This window comes from Cavia porcellus, unplaced genomic scaffold, assembly GCF_034190915.1.
Source record: "Cavia porcellus strain 051 isolate PalLab524CR breed Dunkin Hartley unplaced genomic scaffold, mCavPor4.1 scaffold_14, whole genome shotgun sequence".
Taxonomy (NCBI): Eukaryota; Metazoa; Chordata; class Mammalia; order Rodentia; family Caviidae; genus Cavia; species Cavia porcellus.
The window spans coordinates 44,767,194-44,785,510 of NW_026947497.1; the positions used below are offsets into that span (position 1 = coordinate 44,767,194).

Genomic DNA, 18,317 nt, shown 5'->3' on the forward strand with positions numbered 1-18,317 from the left:
CTGAACTATATCCCCAGCCCCATATCTTTATTCTTATTTCCTCTCTACCTCCTCATTCCTCATCCTTTCCTGTTGATCCACTTTCCTACTGCAAAGAGATTCATCCCTTGTCCTCTTCTGTTCATTATCAGTCTCTATGTTTTTTTTTTTTTTTTTTTTAATTTTATTTAAGGAGAAAAAAAAAAGGCAGGGAAAGGGTACAAGTTATACAGATTTACAGAAAAAAAAATGAACAGTAGGAAATCACTAGTTAATGGATTACATATTGTCATCTTAGAAATAATTGTTCAAGTCACAAAATTAAAGCTTGTAAAGTGGACATTCCATCAATGATACTGCAAACAGCTCTGTTCATTGATCCAATAAAACTCTGTGATATCATTTTCTATCTTATACACTTAAATATACATGCAGTTATATAGTTTGGAGCACTTTGTTTTCCTCTCTTTTGTACCATGACTATTACACATTTTGGGTTTCATTGCTCCCACGGTTCTTATTACTTTTTTGGAAGAGAGTAAAACCAAATGTGACATAACAGAACAGAATCGGTCAAGTCAAAAGGATGGACATAATAGATAATGTAAAAACATAATACAAGGTGATCAACAATGGTTACCATAATGCCTCCCGCTATCTCTAATAGAATTGCCTATATCGTTAGTTATAATACAATTGAACAAAACAGTAAAGAATAAAATCGACAAAACCAAAACATTGGAGACAGTGTAGGTCTTCAAAAGTAGATAAAAGTCAACAAGAATGGGCGTCATAATGAATCTCGTTTTCTTCACAGCTGATGCCTAAACTTTCGAACCTGATACTATCCAGCAAAACAGAATAGGGGAACATCAGTTAAAAACCAGATGGTGAGAGTAATACAGGGCTTTAAATCAAGGTAATGAAAAGTCAAAGTGGGTTACTATAATATATCCTGCTATTTTTTTCCCTTTAATTAAAAGGATAAAGATAAAAAAGTAAATAATGGAGTGGAGATTGAGATAAAAGAGGGCATAACAACGAAACAGCGCAGATCAAAACATAACCATTTAAGCAGAATAGTGTTTCACCACCAGATAATCCTAACCTAAAAGTAGTTACCATATTGTCTCTTTCTTTGAAATCCTTGAGTACAACTTCGTATACTGTAGCATTAAGTATATCAAAACAATGTAAAACCATTCAAGAGAATGACAGCATTACAGAGTATTTAGAATCGACTAACAGAAAATGAACAATGGTTTCTGTATAATCTCCTTGTCTTTAAAAGGTTTTTGCTTATACTATCGTACATAATAAAATCCAATAAGATACAGCCTATTTAGACCATTGGAGACAGAAGGACAAAAGCTAGATGAGACTTCAAAACAAGATGATACTAAATCAGTATTACCTATTAAGATGTCATTTTCTCCAAAATAGCTGTTCCTATCATCCAATCTTCTCTGCCTCATTTCTGTTGAGCTCTTTTTCTGTCAGTAGCTTTCAGTTTGTCTTCTTCATTTTGTTCTCTGCTCCATTCATTGTGGCCTCTCTGCCATTATTTCTGGATTCTTTGTATTTTTCTTTTTTTAGAATATCCTGCAATACTCTCTGTAGAGTTGAATTGGTGGTTGCAAATTCCCCCAGTTCCTCTTTATCCTGGAAGCACCTTGTTTTTCCATCAATTTCCAGGGACAGTTGTGCAGGATATCTCAATCTTGGCTGGAGATTATTATCTTTCAAAGCTTGAATTATTTCCCCCCACGCTCTTCGTGATCTGATGGTTTGTGCAGAGAAATCTGCTGTAATTCTGATGGGTGTTCCCTTGTAAGTGGTCTGTTTCTTGTCTCTGACAGCTTTTAATATTCTGTTCTTGTATTGAATTTCTGGAATTTTTATTATTATATGCCTGGGTGTTGCTCTGTTTGGGTTGTAGGTAGCTGGGGTCCTGTATGCCTCATACATCTGAGTATCTTTACCTTTTGCTAAATTAGGAAAATTCTCCTGGATTATTTCTGTGAGTAGCTTTTGTAGTTCACTTGTTTGTGTCCCTACTTCTTCTTTTATGTTCTTAATCCTTAAGTTATGGATCCTCTTATCATCTTCTTGTCTTTGTATTATTGCTGTTTGTTTCTTTGTTATTTTTAAGAAGTTTTTCATTTCATTCTCCCATATTACGAGTCTGCCCTCCAGTTCAGATAGTCTGTCCTTAGTTTCTTTCAAGCTGTTATGCCAGTCTTCTATAGACTTCTTAGTATCTTGGTAGTCCCTTTGGACCTGCTTCACGTATTCTATGCTTTCTCTGTTTTCTCCATCAAACAATTCTCCCCTTTTTTTCTGTTCTTCCATTCCACCACCTGTTTTTTCTTGGGTGGTGCTTAGCATTTCTCTAACTATTCTGCATACTTCTAGCTTCAGGTCATTGATAACTTCATTCCTGAATTGGTCTATGAGGCTCTCTATATAGCGCCTTATGTGATTTGGTGCGGTGTCTGCTATTGCCTGTTTCTCAGAATTGGGGGCCGAGGAGCCTTTCTTGTTGCTGCCTCTTCCCATGCTGCCTCTTCTTCTCTGTTCCTTATATATGCAAGCTTATATAAGAGGCCCAGCTTCTCTCCCAGTCAGCCACAGCCTGATCGAATTGCGCCAGTTAGGTGTTCCCGCTCACCGCTGCGCACCAGGGAGTTACGGACCAGGCAGCCTACGCGTCTCCCCTCCCGGCCACCGTCAGGCTCTGGGATCTGGGTTGGGACAGTCTACCAGGTCCGCCGGCAGCGTCACGCAAGCCAGGCACTTTTCACCAATCCCGCCCGAGAGGGGGATGTGTGGCTGGAGTCGCCACCGCGCCCTGCTCCCGCAGGACTGCTCAGGCCCAGAAAGTCCTCCGCTGGAGTCAAACTGTGGTAGAGTGTCAGTTTCTCTCACTCACCTCACCACAAGTCAGTGCACGCCTCCCTGCCGTTCGCAGATTGCCGTTCTCAGAGCTTCTGCGCGTCTCTCTCCTTGCCGAGCCGCTTGTGGAGGCAGCCAGCCACCGCGCGGCGGGAAACCCAAATCGCGGCTTCCAATGGCGCAGGGTCCAGCCTCCACACCGAGGCTTTTCTGTTCCTGTTTTAGCACCAGGAATGCATTCCAAGTTGGTTTCTCTCAGCCCAGTTCGTTCCTGAGTCAGCAGAGCATATCTCCACCTGCTTATGTCTCCTTAGTCCGCACCATTCCTGGCTTCTGAGCCGAGTCTTTCAGAGAGCCTCCGGTAGTTGCTGTTATCTGTCCGCCATGTTCTCCTGGAAGAAGGAGTCTCTATGTTTGTACTTTGCCTCACTCAAATGAGAAATATCCTATGGTATCTAAGCTGTGTGCCTAGTTTATTTCACTCAATATTATATTTTCCTACAAATATCTCAAATTTTCCATCCTCTATAGCTGAGTAGTATTCTGTTATATACAGATACAACATTTTCTTTATCCAAACATCTGTTGATGAATGTACAAGCTTCCAGGATTTAGCTCTTATGAATTATACTATTATAAACTTTGTATGCAAGTATTGCAATAATATGATGTCTTAAACAATTTGGGGAAGAGACCTGGAAGGGGTATAGCTGAACCATATGGAATTTTGGATTTCAGCTCTTTGAGAAATCTCCATAATGATTCCATAATGGTTGTACTAGTTTACATTCCCACCAACAATGAAGGCGGGTTCCTTTTTCACCACATGATGCCAGCATTTGTTGCTTGATTTCTTATTGATTGCCATTCTTTCTGGAGTAAGTTGGAATCTTAGGGTTGCTTTAAGTTGCATTTCTCTAGTGGTCAGAGAGCATTTTTTCATATATTTGTTGACTGTATTTTTCCCTCTGTGAAGTGTTTGTTCCTCTCTCTTGCCCATTTCTTTACTGAGTCTTTAATTTAGGTGATATAAGGTTTTTGAGTTCTTTGTATATTCTAGAAATTAGACTTCTGTTTAAGGAGTAGCTGACAACATTTTTGTAATTCTTTATGTTGTCCCTTCCCTGTACTGATTGATTTTTTTGCTGTACAGAATTTTTTAGTCTTATTTAACTCTGTTTATTGGTTTGTGCTGTCCAGTTTCAATCTTCTGCAGTTAACCAGTTTTCCCAGTCCTACTTGTTGAATAGGTTGTCCTTCCTTCAGCATACTCTTTTGGCTCCTTTGTCAAAGATCAAATAGCTGAATGTGCTTGGGGAAGTTTCTAGATCCTTTTTTCTATTCCATTGAGCCACGTATCTGTTTTTTCCTCCCAGCACCACGCTGTTTTTGTTATTACTGCTTTGTAGTATAGCTTGAAGTCAGGTACTGTATTGCTGTACCTTCAGCTTTGCTTTTGTGGCCCAAAACTGGTTTCTCAATGATACTATTTTTAATATCTCCTAGAATATCATACCATGACTATACCATAAAATACAGTGCTTTTCATAATTGTTTTCTTGGATACTTAGAATACATGTAATTTTCCACTATACTTAAATGAACAATATAATTCTTAGATGTAAATTTCTAGCAAATATTTGAATATTAGACTAAATTTCTATCAATGATTTTAAAAATATGCATCACTGATAGAGTGCTTCCCTGGTATGTGCAAGACCCTGGGGAAAAATATGCATTTTAAGGATTAAGTTACAGGTTTCTAAAAATTATTATAATTTACATATCCTTCAGCATTTTACAACATTGTACAAATATCTAAAAATAAACATCATTATTTTAATCTTTGTCAAATTTCATTCTAGTTTTAATATATATGGTTGGACTTCAGAAGTCCATATATTCTCTGCTCATCTTCTTTGACTTTTTCTACTTTTTTTTTTTAGGTGCTGGGATTGAAGCCAGGGTCTTATGCCTACTAGGCAAGTGCTCCACCACTAAGCTGCACCCCATCCCAAGTTTTTTGTATTTTAACATCTTCCTTATTTTAAATAATTCTTTTTAAACATAGCAAGCAAAATGCTTTGCATATTACACATGTTGCATATTTTTCCTGACTTAAGATACACTTTTTATATTTAACAATTTTCCAAATAGCTAATTCTGATGTGATAAGTGTCCTCTTGAGGCAGCAGATTTTAGGAGAAAGGATTGTTGCAGATAGATCACTTTGGGCATCTCTGTTGAACTTAATTTCTTATACTTCTATTTCATGTTCTTTAGTTTCTGTCCTTATTTCCCTCTCTTTTACTTTTAGTAAGACATATTTCCTTAATGATAACTGTTTCATTCCCAGAGGCACAAAGGATATGTATGAGATTCATATTTGTAGTGAGAACTAACATTCTTAATTGTCTGCCACATACTGTATCGGATACTGTGCTAGACATTTCACTGGGTTAATTCATGTTTCCTTGAACAATGCTAAGATAATATATATTATTTTCTTCATTGTATAAGGTGAAGAAATTGAAAATCATTTAAGTTACAGGTCATGAAGCTGGGAATATGCCTCAGTGGGAGACTGTGTGATTAATATGAACAAGGCCCTGGATTTGAACCGAATTCTCCAAAAGAAAAAAAAAAGCACTTTTCTTTCTTGTCTTATCTTTACCCCTAATTTGTATCTTTGCTATGGCAGTTCCACTCTTAACAGCTGCTTAAATCAAAAGACTCAGGATTCTCCTTGTCTTCTTTCTTTCATACAGCACATCTAATTTGTGAGGAAACTGTATGAGATCATCATCTTCACCTCTGTCTCCCTGGCCTAAGGCATTGTATCTTTCTTGCTTGTGGATTATTTTGATAGTTTCCTAACTGGTCTCTCTGACCAGTTCTTGTCCTGTACTGTCTATTCTCAATCCAACAGTAAAACTGACCTGTTCCAGTCAGCTTTCCATTACCGTAACTAAATATCAGATATTCAATTTATAAGGAGGAAAGGTTTACTTTGGCTCAGTTTGGGAGGTTTCAGTATGCAGCTGATGGGCTACTTGTGAATGGGCCTAGAGGGAGATATTATATCATGGTGGGAGCTCATGGCTGGAGGAAGAGAAACAAAGAAAAGGAGAGGGGGGTCTGTCTGGGACCCCAATATCCCCTGCAAGGGTATCCCCTCCCCACTGACTGGTGGACCTCCTACTAGCCCTACCTCTTCCCCACCTTGATAATACCACTACTTGGGGACCAAGCCTTTAACAGATGGACCTTGGGGGATACTTACCCAAACCACAGCATAACATCTCACACCAGAGATGTAACTTTTATACACAAAATTCTCAATGGCTCCCAATTTACCAAAGCAAAATCCTCACTTGATTTGCAGCACTCCTACCTCTTGCATCTGACTTCATCTTCTCCACTTTTCTACCTACCCTGTTGGCTGTTCTTAGCACATGCAGGCATATTTCTGTCCTGAGGGACTTTTGCATTTGCTGTGCATTCTTCTTAGAATGTTTTCTGCCCAGATCTCTGTCTCTGTCTCTGTCTCTCTGAGTACCAGGGATCGAACTCATGACTGCGCGCTGAGCTAAATCCCCAGCCCCGCTCTCTTTTTTGAGACAGAGCCTTGCTACGTAGTCCAAGCTAGCCCCCAACTCTCAGAAATCCTCCCCTACCTCCATCTCCTGAGCGCTGGGATTACAGGCATGTGTCACCAAGCTGGCCTGCCCAGATATCTTGCCCAGGTATCTCCGTAATTTCCCTCCGCTCTTTCCCTCATACTGCTTCTGTACCTCTCTGCTTCGTTTTTCTCTATAGCACTTCTCTCTTGTGGGGTTGCTGAGAATTAGCCTCACAGGCTCCTGCATGCTATGGAAGTGTCGTGCCGCTGAGCTACCTTCCAAGCCCCACAGGATTTCTAATCGTCTGGCGGTTCACACATTTTCCTTATTTATCAACTACCCCTTAACCTGGAATACATCTCCACAAAGGCTACGCTTTTTATGTTTTTTGTTCAGTGTGGGATTACCAATCCCTAAGAGTACCCACCGTGCCCAAAACAATCAGTAGATGCATTTTGAATAAATGTGTGATTCCTCTATATTCCAGCTTGCTAGAGCAGCCAACGTGAAGTGCTGCCAGGAAACTCCCTCCTGACCCCTGCTCGAGCTCTACCTCCTTCGTCCTTCCCCACTTTATGCCTGGGCCTCACTTCACCGCACTTGTCACAGGTCATAGCTGCGAATCTTGAGACATGCGTGTTTATGCCGCGTCTCTGCTACCACGTCCGAGCACGGCAGTCGGCGGCGGTGGGAGATAGCTAGCGGTCCAGAAAGCGTCAAGTCCGCTTGTGACCATAGTTGCCGGGGGAACTGAAACCAGATTCAGCACCCAGTGGTTCTCTGGGGTGCCAGGTGTCCAGAGTGTGGGAAAGTAGCTCCTTCCTCCAAAGCAGACTGGGGATGCAGCTGTGGTGGAAAGCCCCCGCCGCTCTGGTGGAGGGAGGCTCACCCCAAGTTTCGGCTGCACCAACCACAGGGCTGTGGGAATGCCGAGAGCCTCTCCTCGAGCTTCGGATTCCTTCTGCGGGCTTCAGAGCCTGACTTCGGGCCGGGGAGGCGCCTGACGGTCATCTGCCTCGCGCTCTCCACGAGCTTCAGACTTGGGGCACAAGTCCCCGAGACCCAAAACAAGCAGGGTGACGCTGAGCTCGCCCTGCAAAAGCGAAACGTCACCCCTCCCGCGTCCTGAGGTGACACTTCCCCCGTCCACTTCAGGGGTGGTTTATTTCTTTACTACTTATTCAGTTTGGTGCCGTGTGTGAATGGGTGAAGGTCTGGCGAAAGGCGAACCTCCAAGGGCGAGGTGGCAGGCGTCGAGCCCAGCTCAGGTTTCGGTGGAAACTTTCTCTCAGAGCTCCGCCCCCTTCACCTTGGAAACCCGAGCGCGCGGAAGCGCTCAGCCGGAGAGCACCTGGAGGTCGGCCCCGGCAGCGCGAGCCGAGGGGCGGAGCCTGCGGCGGCGGGGGCGGGGTCTAGGGCAGGGGCGCGGTCGGCCGGCAGGGGCGCGGTCCGCGACGTGCTATCCTGGCTGGGCCGGCAGGTCGGGCCCCGCCCCTGGCTCCAGCCCCGCCCGTGCTCCCGAGGGCACGGGTAGCTGGGCGGGGCGAGCCCGGACTGCGCCGCGCCAAGGGCTGACGCACCGTCGGAAAGTTGAGCTCAGACCTTCGCTCGGTTTCTTCGGGCTCCCCGGGCGCCGCTGGACCGGGACCCGGATCCAGCCCGGAGAGAGAGAGAGAGAGGTGGGTCGTGCGCTGGAGTTTCGTCTGGGCCGGGCGTGGAGCCGGCGCTGTCTGGCTTGCCTTGGGTGCCCTGCGCTGGTGCCGTCCGCGCTTCACACTTTTCTCCAGTTCGGGGCTCTGCGCGCCGACGGCAGCCGCGGCCGCCGACAGGTACGAGGCGTGCGGACCTGCACCTGGTCTTTGCGCTTCAGGAGTCTTAGTTTAGGGTGCTGGAGAAGGAGGACTGACCGGGCAGCGGAGCGCGGAGTGTCCCCAGCCAGGTCCCTGTGCGGGCCAGGCAGGAGGTGGCTCTGGGGGCTGAGGTCTCTGCCCGCTGGGGCGGTGCCAGCTTGTTTTGACTGAGGCAGATGTCGCCAGGTTCTCCACCCCTTTCCTCAGTCCCTGGAGCCAGAGCCCTGTGGTCCTGAGGGAGGAGCTGCTGGCAAAGGCGAGGCGCTCTGGATCTCAGTTTTCCTCTCCAAGCCTCCTTGCATACATTTATAAGAGACAGGTGGTGCCAGTCAGGTTGGAGTACTTTCCTGGGGTAAAGACTTGTTGGGTGGCTGTTGCTCAATTTTATAAATTCGCTGATGAGACTGCATTCAGGTCGTGGTTGTTACTGATTGTGCGCGTGTGTTTTCCTTGGTTCTCAACAATGCTCTCTTGTTAACCCACTTCTCCGAAGGAGTAGAAGTGGTTATTTTATTTGAAGCCGGGTTAGACGAGGAGGAGGAGGCGGTGGTGGCCACAGAGGCAGCCAGGTTGCTTGGGACGTCGGGGAGCAGGTGTGGTGAATTATCACAGGTCTATCCATGGGCACCTGGACCCATCCATTTATAACAGATCCAACCAACACAGTCAGCAGGTGTTGCAGCCCCAAGCATCTTGGGGTGGAGAAAACTGAGGAGAGGGAAGGAGGCAAACTCTACGCAGAGACAACCTCTGGAGGAGGAAGAACAATGCCTTCCAATAGTTGCTTGTCTGTGGATTGGGGCTGCTACTCCCTTTGGTTCTCAGGAAGGGCTTTGCTGTCATATTCATCTCATTAATAGGTCGGATGCTCCCTGCTAATAGCTATAGCAGCCCCGATGAAATTATATAGGTCACTGAAAAATAATTCCCGTTTAATCACCTTTATCCTGCTGATTAACAAGAGAAAAGATTTCCTCTCGGTAACGTCCCAGGCCTGCGGGTCAGGGTCATCTGTTTGACTTCCTGTTCACTATGGCACCTGGTACCAGACAGAATGTTGGCCTTAAAGCTGCCCAAACCACAGGCAATGTCTACATTTGGAGAATTTCAGTGGTCTTCTTTGGGCAGAAACTGATCAGGAGATTCAGACCATAAATATGTTCCTTAATATGGTATGCATGTTGGCTTTAGATAACTTTTCAGATAATTAAAAGGCTGACTTCTCCCAGTCTCAGTTAATCCCTTGCCACAAAGCACCTGAGAATTATGTTCATGTTGACTTTGAAATAAATCAAGTTTGAGGCCTCATTTTTCTTGTAAAGGAATGGAATTAAACTAGGCAGGATGAGTGGAAAGGGCAAGAGAAAGTGGGCATCGCTGAAATGGACTCAGGGAACGATTTAGAGTGATCTGATGATTTAGGTCCAGCCACCCAGCCAGCTTCTTTCCTTCTAAAGTAGAGGCACTTTGTATTGTACCACTTTTTAACGGAGGGCTTTGAAGACGACAAATGAAAAGTTCTATTTTTACAAGTCAAAGAAATGCTTTGCTGGAAACAGCCCTGTGCTCTGCCTCGCAGGTTTGGTTATTTGCTCAGCAAGGTTCTTTCTGTAATAGGGAATTCATAGACAGTGACTACAAATCAAGAAGCAGATGTGCAAATGTTATGAGAAATGTAGTGATAAACAGAAGAAACAGATCGATGTTACCTTTGAGGAATGAAATTATGTATCACTTCTAAAATGAAAATTTGATAAGGAATCTCCCTTCTGTCCACAAACAGCAAAATTACTTTCCCTGATCTCTGCTTAGAGATTGATCTTTATTCTGTGTACATTTGTCTCATAGAACACTCTCTAAGCTCATTGAAGATCAGAGCTCTCAGATTCTGCCCTTGAAGCAATTGGTATGTTTCACTCTTATGCCCATTGACTTCTCACTCTTAGTTTTTAGGCCAGATAGAAGAATTGAGCTTAAGAGTGATTAATAAAACTACAATAACTTCATTTATAGAGATTTCATAGTAAAGACAATAACAGATGAACATTTCCGTTGTGCTTTATGAGTAACAAAATGCTTTTATATTTGTGCCTTTTTTTTGAGACAAGGTCTCTATAAACAGCAGGCTGGCCTTCTAGTCACTATGTAACCCAGGCTGCCCTCAGACTCTTGAAATCTTCCTATCTCAGCCTTCCAAGTGTTGGAATCACAGGTGTGCACCACCACACCTGGTCTTGTCATGTGGTTTAAACATTTTGCAGTGAGTGCTATTAGACTACACAGGAGGAAAACAACTGATGTTCAGAGATAAAAAAGGACTTTCATATGCATACTTTGCTTCTGTGTATAGTAGACTTAGATCTGAATTCAAAATTTCTGATTTACAGGCCATGATTTTAATTTTTGCCCTTTAAGATTTTGTGAAGTTTTTGGATATGAAATTAGATCTTATTTCTCATTAACCAAAATGTGAACTCATGTGAAGATAGGACAAAAGTAAATATGTGCATAGATGTATATGTTTCTATAAAGACATACATATATGTGTGTATATATATATATATATATATAATAATATACTAGCATCTAGTATAGTGTGGCTAATAAAATTCAGCTGACTTGGATGTATTTGGGAGGGAAACTTTGGGAATGATGTGGGTGAATAAATGTTGCAATATATTAGATAGGGAACTTTTGGCAGTGTTTGAAATTGGAGCAAAAACCAGTAGATAGTAATAAAAGTATGTAGTATGCAAATATGGAAGAAAAATTGTCAGAAAAAATAGAGGCACTCTTTCTGTTTTCAAAGAATGACACTCAGGTGAAACAGACAAAAGTGCTATTTTTGGTTATATATTTTATACTGGATAAAACATCGTTCTTTGTAAATATATTTTTATGAAGCCTTTTGGCAGGAATAAAGCTATATTGCCAGAATTTTAGAGCTAATAGGGACCCCAGAGGTTGTTTATTCCCAGTTCTTTCATTTTGCTGATGAGGAGATTGAGGCATAGAAGTTCACATGATTTACCCAAGGTCTTGTAAGTGGAGGGACAGAGATCTCCCAGTACTCCCAGTAAAAGTTCACACCCTTTCCCACACAGGTAGAAAAGTTTCCAATGCAAGTGATTCCTCAGTTACCTTTCTAGGCAATTCTTCTGTTTAGTTTTTACAATGTTTGAATAAGGTACAGGACTATGGATTCAAACATAGTTATCTGTAATTCCTCATATTTTCAATATGAAAATGCTTCTGATGTCTTCAGAGTTTGAAGACTCTGTACTTTTTGTACTTGTGGTTTATCTGCAGCCATGTACAAGCAGCAGTGTTGCTCAGTTGAACTGGATAAATACTGGAACCTGGGTTGGGCTTTTATGCTGAAACGTTCAAAGCGACACTAAAGGGACTTTGCCTGTACTGAATCTGTGTGTGTTGCTTAATTTTGAAGTTCAGAGGGTAAAGATACTCATGTCTTCCAAAACAGGTGGAGACAGATGATAATTTTAGAGCTGTTATAAAATGTTAATGCTCTAAATTTTCCCTTTTCTTTATAAATAAGATTTTTTCCCCTTTTTCTGGTAATGTCACAAACTTGAAGTGAAACTTCATTTCTTTGAGTGCACTCACAACAATATTCAAAATCTTCACATTGCCATGATATAATGTTGAAAGTTAAAATGCAGTATGATCTTATGTGCACGCTGGGCTAGTGCTGTACTACTCAGCTATGCTCAAACCTTGGTTTTTATTTTTAACTTGACACTGTACGTTGAAAATGCTTTCATGACCATGCATACAGCTCATTCTCACTTTCTTTTTTTAATTGGCTATGTAGTACTGCATTGTTATTTCACTTGTTGGGAATTTGGGTTTCCCAGTTTTTCATGTTGAGAAGAGTTCTTTAGAGGACTTCCTTGAAAGTGTCTCACTGTACACTTGTGTGTTTTCAGTAAGAAAGGCTTGTGAAAGAGTCACAGGTATGAAAATGTTAAAATTTTTGTAGGTTACATTTCCTTCAACATGTTCCCTTCAGCCTTAGCTATAGTAACACCTGTATTACTGGAGAAGCCTGAAGTTCAAAATTATTAATACATGACCAGGTGAAGTCAGAGTAGTGCAAAATGTTGAGCATCTAGGTGGTGGTCACCTCATTTCTTCATCTTTCAGGTTCCTTTTGGTTTTAATGTTTTCCCCAGAGAGAAGGTGGTAATTGATGACAGCTATAAAAATACTCTGCAGTTGTTGGATGATTTGCTAATTAGCTTTCATGAAGCATAGGCTTTTTTTTTTAACAGTTTCTTAAGAACATTATCCTTGCTAATTAGCTTTTATAAAGCATAGTTTTTTTTTAATGTTTAAGAATATTATTCTAGGACATGCCATTAAGGAGTTCAGAAAATCCATTAGGTTTTCTTGAATGTGAAGAGAATATATCTGAGTTCTTCTTCTTGTTTTATTATAGTTTGCCTCTGTTGAAACATTGGTCATGGTCACTTTTAGGAACTTTGGGATTTTGGAAGTGTCCGAGACTGATTTCACTCTTCTATGTATAGGCAGCAAGAAATAGGATACATTGCCTAAATTTCATAACTCAGACTCATTGGGCAAGACCTTTTCAGGAATTCCTATGACACAGTTTTTATGGACTGTTGTAAAGACTTGAGTAATATTTTTATTTAGTCCTAGCTCCTTTTATAACTATCCCATTAGAGTATATTTTAGTTCTCAAAATGAGTATTTTTTATGTGTATATAGATATGTTCATGGAACTTTTACAGTTCATTTTAAGTTGTATTAGAATGAGTGTAAACAAATATATTTACTTACATAAATCTATACACACAGAATCTTATATATACACACATATGTACACATAATGTATATTCATGCATGAGCACATAGTGATACAGGATTTTTTTTGCTGTTTTTTTCTTTTTCTTTCTTTCTTTTTTTTTTTTTTGGTGGAGTTGAACCCAGGACCATTGTCAGCTACATCCCAGACCTTTTTTAAAACACTTTTTTATTTTGAGACAGGCCTTTATCACTAAATTGCTATGCTGTACCAGCTGAGCTTTAATTTGTGGCCCTCCTGCCTCAGCCTCCCAGAGTGCTGGGATTATAGAGATGTGACACCATGCCCAGCTAAGTTATGTTGTCAATATATGATCTTCAGGATGTCATTTAACAGAAAAGTTTTTCTGTCTTCAAAATAAGAATATTGTCTTCTTATGTTTATATATTAGGAAAAATCTTTTTTTTTGGTATAAAAAAGTTTTGTAATAAAACTAGATTAGGATATGGGAAATCCTATGGTTTGCATATACTTCAATTTTGATCTTTTTTGTGGAAAATGTAACATGTGTAAAGTATTATTTGTTTATATTTGTTTTGTTTTTTTGAGACAGTTTCACTATGCAGTTCATGATGGCCTTGAACTCACTTTGTAGTCCAGGTTGACCTTGAATTTGCAGCAATTCTCCTGCCTCTGCCTCCCAAGTTGTAGGATCACAGGCATGTACCACCACACCCAGCCTTAGAGTATTATTTGTATTAGCTTCTCTAGCACTAGATCGTATTTTGATAAGTACTGATTCCTTATAAATCTGCTTGTGAATACGAACTCACACACTCTAATTTGTGCATACTCCAAGATGTTTGTACTTTTGGGTTATTTTAAGCAAAATGTATTTAAATACTTATGAAAAATCTGACAATAGGACTTATATCTTTCATTGCCTTTGATTTGCTACAGGAAGTACCATAGTACTTGATACCTGCTGCTTGTGGTAAAATACTTATTAGTTAATATAATTTCTTATCAGCTTGGTTAGTTTTGGCTTCTGAGTTTCCTCCTTGTACTTTTCTACCTTGTGACTGTTTAGCATTTATTTGAAAAGCGCACACTGGAGTTGCCCTAGAGTAAGCAATGGTGCTCTTGTTTTTTCCCATCTCTTTTTTTCCTTAAAGAAATCCTACTTCTGGATTTGTGTTACTGGATGGGTTTGTTGCTGAGGAGTGGCCATTCCTTCACAGTAATTTATAACTGAGTAATTCTGACTAGGTTTCCTGCGTCAGCCTGACTCATTCAGCCTGTTCTCTGCTCTTCTGTCCAGGCATACCAGGCACCACCTCTCAGCTTGGCACTCTTCCTTACGTGATCTGTTCTTAAATCTGTGTCCTCATTGCTGACCTTTGGCAGCCTATACTTCCTTCTCTACTTCCTGCTGTGTAGGTCTGTATGGGGTTAGTTCCTGACATCAAATTAAACTCCAGGGAGATAAGCACAAATCCCCATTTTCATCACCCAGCAGAATTTCTTATATTGAATAGAATCTTGTAAAGAAATGTTTGTTGTTCATGATTTGCCTTTTGTTATCACATGGGCTGTCATATTTTTCATTTTGTTCCTATTTCCAGTTTTTCTTCCCCTAATCTGTTTCATGCCATAGTCAGTTTGATTTTATAAAATACAGCTTTATGTTGCCAGTCATGGTCCTTGTTGCCAGCAGACTGATCACACAGTTTAAGGAGTAATGGTTAATTTTTTGTGTCAACTTGCTTGGGTCACAAATTGCCCACGTAAACATGCTGGGTGTGTCTGAATGTCCGTGCATAGGATTAGCTTTGGGATCCATAAACTCATAATGCAAATTACTCTTCTCAGGTTGGGCGGCCTCATTCAAATTGTGTAAGCACTTGCTGTCTTTCTTGCCATCATTACCTCCTTCACTCCCCCTTTCCCCCCTCCTTCCCTTATTTCCTCCATCTCCCTATGTTTGATCTGACAGGGTGGCCTTTTTCTCCCTGAGACTTAAATGGGAATTTATATCATTGATTTTCCTGGCTTTCCAGCTTACCAACTAGAGATGTTTGAACTTCATAATCTCCACAATTGTGGGCACTAATTCTTCATAAATCTATGTATAACCCCCCTCCTATTTCTTTCAAGATCTCTAATATTCAGGGGCTGGGGTTTTATCTCAGCAGTGTAAGTGCCTGCCTGGTAAGCACGAGGTCGTGAGTTCGATTCCTGGCTCCAAAAAAAAAAAAAAAAAAACAAACAACCCTCTAATATTCAAGGTATCTGTCACCTGATACCTTGTGCAGATCCTCTGCTTTGGTTCCATGCAAGCCTATTCCTCACTCCAGGGCACCCCTACCTTTCCCTTTTTCTCATTTCTATTGAGACCAGCTCTGCCTTCCTGTTTATTCCAGGGATGTCCATTTTAAAAGCTTACCTTGGAACCTGTGTGTTTTTTATTTTTTTTCTTGCCTGTCATTTTCCTCTAGCAGTTTCTCAGCATCTGAATCTTCCTACTGAAATTTTAGAGACTTAGTTGTTTGATGTAGTCTAGTGTTATCTTTTACATTTTGTCCTTCCCAGGTAGACTGTACAGTCCTTTAGCATCAGGACCAAACTATATATCACACTGTTCTGTTCCTAGTGATGCCTTTCTTTCTTTTTTTTTTTTTTTTTTCTCCTTTGGTACCAGGGATTGAACTCATGAACTCACAATCTCATGCTTTCCAGGCTTGTGCCACTGAGCTAAACCCCTGGCCCTATCCTATCTTGTACTTTGTAGGTGGCTGTGTGTTTTGCTGGCTTTTTAAAGCACTGTGATTTACCTAGGAAAAGAAAAGCAAAAGGGCTTTTGCACCTGTGGTCCCCATCTTAAACCTGTGGCAGAAATGTTTAATTCATTCCTGATAGGCCGGAACATATTCTCGATGCTGTGCTCCAGAGATGGCCTGTTGTTTGAAGGTGTTACTGCAAATAAAACCCATAGCCTGAGGCAGGAGAATTGAAAGTTCAAGTCCACCCTGGGCAAGGTAGTGAGACTCTGTCTCAAAACATTTTTAAAGGGCTGGGGATGTGGCTTAATGTGATCTAAGGGGCCTGGGCCAGAGGTGGCGATGGGAATAAAACTTACATTATTCTTGACTGAGAGCATATTTTTTCTAAGGAAAGTAATTGGGTTGTGTTTACTGTCCTATTGAATTTGTCCATTCTTGAGGTATTGGTTTGCAGCTGTTTATGGTGTCATCTGTTTTGCTTTTGTCTCTTGTAATTCTTTTTGCTATGTCTCTTGCTAAATTCATTCTTGTCTTCCTATTTAAATATCTTCTATAGTGTGTAACACATTTGGGTCAATGATTTTGAGCAAAGATGGAGAAACAATATGAAAAGTGAGCTGTATGTTCCTAGGACATTTGGATTTGTCAAATTTCATACAAATTTCATTGAAGTACATTATGACTTCCATTATTTTTCTTACATTGGGATGCAGTTTTTGAGGAACATAGGAAATTTGACCTCAGGCTGGGGATTTAGCTCAGCGGCATAAGCGCCTGTCTTGCAAGCAGGCAGTCGTGAGTTCCCTGGTACCGATAAAAATGAAAAAGACAAAAAAAAAAAAGGAAATTTGACCTCATTTTTCCTTTTGACTGGTTACTCAAAATATTGGAGATCCTCTGTATTTTTTTTAATCTTCTTTATTGTGTTGCTTTGTACTTGTCTTGTAGTATATTATGGTTTATGTAGTTATTATGACATTTGTTTATTGTAAAAAGACAAGTTCTAGGAAGAAGAGAGCTCACTGACAGTTTTAGCCTTGGCTAAGTTGGCATTATGTTCCAAGATGTGGCTCAGTGCCCGATGCTTAGTATTTCTCAAACTGAATGGGGATTTGCTAACCTGGGGCCCTTCATTCTCCACATCCCTTTTGTTGCATAGGCTTCATGTTGCATCCTCTCGGACCTCTTTCTTTTTCCCTCTTGTTGCTGAAGACCTCTACTATCTAGGCCTACTTAGCTTTTTCAAATTGTTTGACCACCTGCTTCCCAGGTATGTGTCTTTGTAATAGTTAACGTTACGAATAGAACTTATTTACATTTTCTTGGCAATTCATGGTTTATAAAAGTTTTCTGCTTTTCTATGTCTCATTTGAGATATCCTTGAGTGTGTGACAGCAGTCATATCCTTCAGAGATTATAATTTTTTTTTGGTACTGGGGATCAAACTCATGTCCTTGTGCTTGCCACTCAGGTGCTTATTTCGCTGAGTGAAATCCCTGGCCCCAGTGCTTACCTTTTATCCAAGTGTGCAAGTTAACAATTCTTTTGCTGCCAGGAGATGTAACCACTTGTAAGGGCACACTTTCCCTGGAGCTGTGGTGTTGCCAACTTGTGTATGAGGAATGTACCTCTTTTTTTTTTTTTTTTTTTTTTTTAGACATGGTCTTGCCATGCGGTTTAAGCTGGCCCTGAATTCACCATGTAGCCCATGCTGGCCTTGAATTTGTGGCAGTCCTTCAGGAATATGCCTCTTTGAAGGAGTCTTTTGGTCCTCTAGACACAGTCATTAAATTCTCTGAAAATGTGCTTATGTGGTAATAAAGTCCTGAAGTAGAGTGATGAAAATGAGGAAAGAGGAAGAAAAAGAGACAGACGGGGATCAGCAAGCATTGTTGGGATGCTTTTCAATGGAAGGTACTTGGTTAGATGCTGAAAAACCATTGTTGTCCCGAACTTAATTTTTTAGTAGGAGTTGATGTAACCTGTCCAGTGGGTATTAGAGATACAAACGTGGCACTGGGAAGGTCGTCCTATAAGGTGCGATCATGTAGCAGTGAGAGCTAGTAACTTTCAGATTCTTTGCCAGGAAATTGGCATCACTGCTTTCTACTCCCTCCTTGGTAATCTGTTGAAGATGGAACCATTTTCCTCCTAAAGGCCTTCTGTTCTTTTCTCTGAGCCATGGGAGTGCTCGATAATGATTAGCGTCTAATGATGACACAGGAATATTCCTCTGAGCAATTGGAGAGCTGTAGGCGTGTCACACATTGACAGGTGCTCACAAATCTCTCTTTGGTGTTTTGAAATATCACTGCCCGGGGAGTTGTATACAACTTGCTCTGACAGAATGGTCTTAAATATTCATTCCTTTTACCCGTTACTTTGAGAGAAATGC

General features: G+C 41.1%; 1 protein-coding gene across 3 annotated transcripts in view; it reads left to right on the plus strand.

The window, feature by feature from the left end:
• The first annotated feature begins 8,009 nt into the window (after positions 1 to 8,009).
• The window catches only part of Fhip1a (FHF complex subunit HOOK interacting protein 1A), a 264,660-nt gene continuing 254,352 nt past the window's right edge, over positions 8,010 to 18,317 (plus strand). For 2 of the 3 annotated variants that reach the window (XM_013160161.3, XM_003476924.5), the window contains exon 1: positions 8,010 to 8,176. The gene's annotated coding sequence lies outside the window, so the exon portion shown is untranslated. The other variant, XM_063260844.1, reaches the window with a different exon arrangement.